This window comes from Microtus ochrogaster, chromosome X (genome assembly GCF_000317375.1).
Source record: "Microtus ochrogaster isolate Prairie Vole_2 chromosome X, MicOch1.0, whole genome shotgun sequence".
Taxonomy (NCBI): domain Eukaryota; kingdom Metazoa; phylum Chordata; class Mammalia; order Rodentia; family Cricetidae; genus Microtus; species Microtus ochrogaster.
The window spans coordinates 462627-469916 of record NC_022026.1 but is presented as its reverse complement, the minus strand read 5'-3'; positions in this window follow the sequence as shown (position 1 = coordinate 469916).

The following is a 7290-nucleotide window of genomic DNA, read 5'->3' as shown; positions in this document are numbered from 1 at the left end:
TATTTTAGAGGTTCTGAGTTCTATTCCCAGCATCCACATGGTGGCTCACAACCATCTACAGTGGGATCTGATGCCCTCTTCTGGAATAAAGGTATATGTTGACTTATATACATAAATATATGAAAAAATCACATTATCTTGATTACCAAGAGTTTATGGTAAGTTTTCAAATGTGAACATGCAAGGGTCCCATTTGCCAAATCATTTGGCTATTCTGAGTTCTTCACATTTCCACACACTGTATTTCTGTATACTTTTAGAAACAGATCGGCGGTGTATTTTTCTGTAAAACCTATTGTGATTTTAATAGTGATTTTATGTAATTTATATATCACTTTGGTGTAAATTCCTACGCTAGCAAAGCCATTTCTTAATTCATGTACATGGACTTCCTCTCCACTTCTGTAGATCTTCTTTAATTTCCTTAAGCAATGTTTCATTCTTTATTTTCTACATTTTCTTACTTATTTGTGTCTACGTGTTTGGGTGTGGACATGCCACTGTGCAAGTGTGGAGGTCAGAGGAAACTTTCATGAATCAGTCCTCTGTTAGACCATGTGTGTCCCAAGGATTGAACTCGGGTCATCAGACTTGGCAGCAAGTGTCTTTGCCCACTGAGCCACTTCACAGCCCTCATAGGTTTTGCGTACAAGCATACATTATGGGGTTTTTTTTTGTTAAAATTGTTTTAAAACATTTAATTTATTTTGGCATTATTGTGAACAGAACTGTCTAATTTTATTTTTACATTTTGTTGCTATTCTACAAAATCTAATTCATTTGTCTATTTACCTTTTCCCACACATCCTTTTTTTATAAATTTTAGTTTTCTCCAGAAACGATTGTCAACTAGAAATCAAGCTAGTTTGAGTCCTTTCTTTCCTAGCTGAGTGGTTTTTGTTTCTTTTCTGTTCTAGCTACACTGGCTACATGATGCTGGAGAGATAGCTCATGTTTAGGAGTACCTGCTGCTCTCGCAGAGGAGCTGTTTGGTTCTCAGCACCCACTTCAGGCAGCTCACAACTGTCTATAACTCCAGCTTCAGGGAGTCCAATGCCTTCTCCTGGCCTCCATGGGCAGTGCATACATGCAGTGCACAAGAAAACACACTTAAGATTAAACAAATAAATTACTTACCTTTATTGATTTTTGGAGACAGAGTTTCTCTGTGTAGCACTGATTATCCTGGAATTCACTCTCTAGATCAAGCTGGCCTCAAACTCACAGAAAAGCACCCGCCTCTGCCTTTCAAGTGCTGAGATTAAAGGTGTGTGCCAGCACAACCCAGAATTTCTTTAAAAAAAAGAATGTACAGTACAAGTAGCAAGAATGAATAGCATAAACTTGTTTCCAGTCTCAGATAAGAACTCACGCTTTCTCACTAAAAAGGCTGATAATGCCGTAACAGCTAGAGACTGCTTATGGTCATCCGCACTTTGAAAAACTTTCTATAATATCTTCTTGGGTATCTTTGCAAATTGTGGTAAAATGCATGCAACATAAAATTTGCCATATAAATCTTTTTTGAGACACAGAGAAATGTGTCTTGTGTTTCAAGAGCCTTTCCATGAAGTTCAGGCTGGTCTGGAACTTAATATGTAAACTGCACCCCCCACACACACATAGACAAATTAAACAAAATTTTAAATTATAAAACATAGGCCAAAGAGATGGCTCAGTAACAAAGAGCATTTGATGCCCTTGCAGAGGACCTGAGTTCATTTTTCAGGACCCATATGGTGCCACATGACCATCTGTAACTCCAGTTCCAGAAGATGCAAAGCCAAAGACACTGAACACACATGATGCACATACATATATGCAGGCAAGACTTTTATATACACAAATTTTCTTAAATAAATCTTCAAAAAATTAAAAACCCCAAATAGCATAGTTAACCAGGCATGTGACATGGGCTACATAGTAAGACCATATGAACAACAAAACATAGAAACAAAAATGATTATCAGATTGGATAAAAAACAAAGATCAAATATATACTTTCTGTAAGACACAGACACACACAGACACACACACACACACACAGACTTTGATTCAGAGAGATGGCACAATGGGTAAAGATGCTTGCCACCAAGCCTTGTGTTTGATCCCCAAATCCTACATAGGAGATAGGGAGAACTGACACCTGGAAGCTGCCCTCTGATCTCTACAGGCATGCTGTGGCTTATGCTCACATGTGGGCTAAATAAATTAAGTAGTACAAAAAGAAACCTACCTTAAATATGAAGCTACATACAGGTTACAATTTGAAAAGATGGCTAACACCAATTTTAATGAAATCTCTAGAAAGGATATCAACACCAAAGCAGATTGCAGAACCAAGTATAGCGCACACCTGTAAAGCCGGCATTCAGGAAGGATGAGGCAGGAATGTCAAGCTGCAGGCTAGCCTGGGTATGTAGTGTGCACCTGTCTTAGAAGGCCCTAGTTCCAGGACAGGCTCCAAAGCTACAGAGAAACCCTGTCTCAAAAAAAAAAAGATCAAATTAGATTTCAAACTACAGAATATCACTAAGGATCAAATTCAGAATGTTCTGAAACTGAATGGTCAACTCAAGAGAACACAAACTGAAAATTTTCAATACGATTATTTGTTTTCTGTTACTGCTTAACAGATTACTACAAACTGAGTGGATTAAAGCAGCCTGTTTTAGCCCGGCAGTGGTGGCGCACCCTTAATCCCCACACTCGGGAGACAGAGGCAGGTGGATCTTACTCAAAGTAAGCCAAAGAAATAAAATTAATTACAAATCAACAAAAATTACCAAATTCTAGTCGGTTTCATCAGGATAAAAGAGAAGACACATGGAAGAATGTTAGCATCATCCATTTGGAGCTTTGTGGCATCACCAGAAGCACTTCAATAAAACTCAGATGGCATCACAACGGACTCTATAGACATTTGAAAATAAGGACAGTTGATTGATAAATTAGTGCTAATGAATATAAAACTGACAAATTTAAAAAATACCACAAACTGTCCAAGTTCGTTTAAAAAACTACAAGGGCCAGACAGTGGTGCCCCCCAAAAAAAACCAAAATCTAATTGATGTAATTCAGCATATCAACAAACTTAAAAAAAAAACGTGGGGCTGGAGAGATTGCTCTGTGGTTGAGTAGCCTTGCTGTTCTTCAGGAAGACCTGAATTCTGTTCCAAGTACCCATCTCAAGAGACTCACATCCACCTGTGACTCCAGCTTCATGGGAATGTAGCACCCTCTTCCAGTCTCTGCAGGCATCTGCACTCACGTGTGCACAAACACATACACAGCTACACACATATGGTTTTTCAAGACAGAGTTTCTCTGTGTAGCCTTAGCAGTGCTGGCACTAGCTTTGTAGAGCAGGCTGGCCTCAAACTCACAAAGATCCACCTACCTCTGCCTCCCAAGTGCTGGGATTAAAGGCATGCTCCACCACTGCCTGGCCTTGTACACACACACACACACACAGCCCCCCCACACACACACATGCCATATAATAAAGCATGGCATATCAAGTTGATATCAAGTTGTCTTAAGACTGGGCTAGGCAACCCAGCATTAGGAACAGGTTCCAAAAGCCAGCCAAAGCATTAGGAACAGCCCCGCTTCCACTACCAGGAGTCCCACAAGTAGACCAAGCCACAACCACCACACTTATGCAGAGGGCCCAGACTGGTCCCATGCAGGTTCACTAGCCATCGGTTCATACTCTGTAAGTTCCCATGAGCAGGCCAGTTGCTTCTGTGGGTTCCCTTGTGATGACCATGACTCTTCTGGCTTGTATAATCTTTCCCCTCTCTCCTCAACAAGATTCACCAGGCTCAGTCCAGTGCTTGGCTGGGGGGGGTCTCTGCATCTGCTTTGCTGGCACCCATGGGAGGCTTACCCCTTTCTGAACAAAGGCAGAGGAGACATGGGGGAAGAGAATGGGAGGAAGGAGGAGAGGAAGCTGCAGTCAGGAGGTAAAATAAATGAAAAATTTTAATTAGTAAAAAAAATCATATAAAAACCTCTATAGGGAGAGAAAAAGCATTTGACAAGTCAAGTTCATTCCTAAGGAAAGACATGGCAAAGTGGCAAGGGCAACTTTAGCTGTGCTAGCAGGAGCAACCAGACAAGCCAGCCATGTTACATCCACAGTCCGGAGGCAAAGAGATACGAATACTGGTGTCTGCGCTCGCTTTCTTTTTTTTTTTTAAATATTTATTTATTTATTATGTATACAATATTCTGTCTGTGTGTATGCCTGCAGACCAGAAGAGGGCACCAGACCCCATTACAGATGGTTGTGAGCCACCATGTGGTTGCTGGGAATTGAACTCAGGACCTCTGGAAGAGCAGGCAGTGCTCTTAACCTCTGAGCCATCTCTCCAGCCCTGCGCTCGCTTTCTTATTCAGTCTAAGACTCAGTTCCATGAGATTGTGCTGAATATATCCAAGACGAGGCTCCACTCCTCCGTTAAGCCTCCCTAGAAACACCTTAACACATCCGCCCAGAGATGTGAGCCCTACGTGACTCCAAGTTCATCCAAAATGGCAATAAAGATTAACCACTACACTGATAAACCACATTTAAAAAAAACTCCCTACAATTAAATATTACTTAATGTTAAAGCACCAAGTGGATTCCCTAAGAGTAAGAACAAGACATGGATATCCACTTCTACCCCCCCCCCATTCAACACTGTACTGCATGCAGGTTCTAGCACTACATTAAGGACAAAGAAATAAATAGCATGAAGATTTAAAGGGAGAAAGAGTGTTAGGGGTTAGCTAAGAGATGGAATGTTTACTGCGTGTGATCCTGGCTTTCTGCTCCAGCTTTTCCAAAAGAAAAGAAGAAGAAGAGCAGACAAGAGAAGAGAGACAGGAAGGGGAGGGTGGAGGAGGGGATGGGAGGGTAAAAGAGGTAAGGAGAGGGAAGGGAAAGGGGAGGAGAGGGAAGGAGAAGGAATAAATGGCTGTTTTTTTTCTTTTGAGATGACATGCTAATTCATAATAGAATCCTGGCTAGAGTATCTAAAAGAAGATACTAGATCACGACTGGGTATGGAGGCACAGACCTTTAATCCCAGCATTTTGGGAGGCAGAGACAGATGGACCTCTTTGAGTTCAAGGCCAGACTGATCTACTAAGTGAGTTCCGGACTACCAGCCAAGGCTACACAATGAGACCCTGTTTCATAAGAAAAATAACAAAAACCAGTCAAACAGACAAAAAATACTAGAAGACCTAATAAGCAACCTTAAGTTATTTCAGGATAAGCCAGGCATAGAGCCACACACCTTTAATTACAGCACTCAGGAGGCAAAGGCAAGTACATTCTTCTGAGTTTAAGACAATCTAGCCTATATATATATATATATAATGAATTCCAGATCAACCAGGCCTATATAAGAGCCTGTCTCAGAGAGAGGGTGGGATTTCAGGATAAAAGATTGATATGTAAATGAAAAGTTTGCTTCCATGCATACAGCAGACAACTGGAAATGTAATTTTTTGTTTTTGTTGTTTTTCAAGACAGGGTTTCTCTGTAGCTTTGGAGCCTGTCCTGGAACTTGCTCTGTAGACCAGGATGGCCTCAAACTCACAGAGATTCTCCTGCCTCTGCCTCTTGAGTGCTGGGATTAAAGGCATGCACCACCCCCGCCCGGCCAACAACTGGAAATGTAAATTTTAAAAGCAATATAATTTTAAACAGTGTAAAAATAATGAAAATACAAACAAATCTACAAGACCTATACTCTGAAAGAGTAGTACAATTAAAGAAATATAGGTCAATTCATGGTTCAGATAACTTGATATTGTTTAATAAAAATTGTGTCTTGGTTAGATAGGGCTACACAGTGAAGCCCTATGTAAAAAACAAAGAAAGAAATTGTGTCCAAATTGATCTAGAAATTCAATAGAATCCTGATGAAAACGCCAAAAAGCTTTCTTTTAAAACCTGTACTTAAGTGCAAAAGCATGAATAGCAAAACAATGAAAAAGCACAACAAAATCCCAGCTACTGGCTTCTAATGGCATTCTGTTACACAAAGGAAAGAGCCAGACAGCTGAACAAAAATGGCTCATTTTAGAGCAGGGACAGGAAATGCACAAGCTCTTATGACAGCTTGTGGGGCCAGAAAATAAGGAAGTGTCCAAACAAGCCAAGAAAGCTCACTTTGATGAGAGTTCCTGTCTCAAAGGGACAGGAGAACCAGCGGAAAGCATTCCTAGCGATCAAAGGCAAAATAGTTTCAGCAACAAAATAGTGCAGTGTTAGATGATAATCCAACACAGAAAACAGATATTTATGAGTCCAAAGTGTTATAAACTAATAATTGAGTAACAATAGATGCATACCTTCCTAAGCCTGGATGGAGAGGGGAGGGAGGGCCTTGGATTTCCCACAGGGCAGGGTACCCTGCCCTCTCTTAGGACTGGAGGGGGAGGGGTGAGTGAGTGGGGGAGCAGGAGGGAAGTGGGAGGAGGGGAGGAGGTGGAAATTTTGATTGATATTATTTATAATGTAATAAAAGTTATCAGAAAAAATAACTGAGTAACAAGATAGGGTACAAAACCTCACATTTTTAAAGAATCCCAAATAATTTATAGCAATAGTCAATCCTCACAGAGAGGTAGCATTATTGTCCATTCCTTGAGTACGAACTGTATAGACAGACATCCTTCCAAACAGTACAATATGGAAAATAAGGGGGAAAGAGTCAATTAACAGTGCATAAAGTTTGACAAAGTACTACCCAAGCCAGTAGTTAAGGACTCTATCAGCAGCGAGAAGTCAAGCTGATAATTGTACCTTGGATATAATATGATGAAAATGGCTTTCTGCCTCCATAGTCTTTCTAGAAATACTGAAATCTATTCATGAGGTAAACAACAGCCAGGACAACACAAGCCTGCAATCCCAGGACTCTGGAAGCTAAACAAGAGAGAGGATCACATAGCCAAGGCCAATCTAGACTGCAAACCAAGTTCTAGCCAACTCTACTGCGTAGTTCGACTCTATCTCAGAAACCAAAAGAACGCCACAGATACACGCCAATAAAGAGATAGTCTGCAAAATACCTGGTCAGTACTCCCAAAAGTGTCAAGGTCACTGAAAGCAAGGAAAGTCTGACAGACTATCGTAAGCAAGAGGAATCTAAGGATAGCCGATATCTAAATGTAGTTGGCATTCTGGTTAAGGGTCTAAAACAGTGTGACAACGCCTTTGGTCCCAGCACTTGAGAGGCAGAGGCAGGGGAATCTCTGTGAATTTGAGGCCAGCCTGGGCTACAT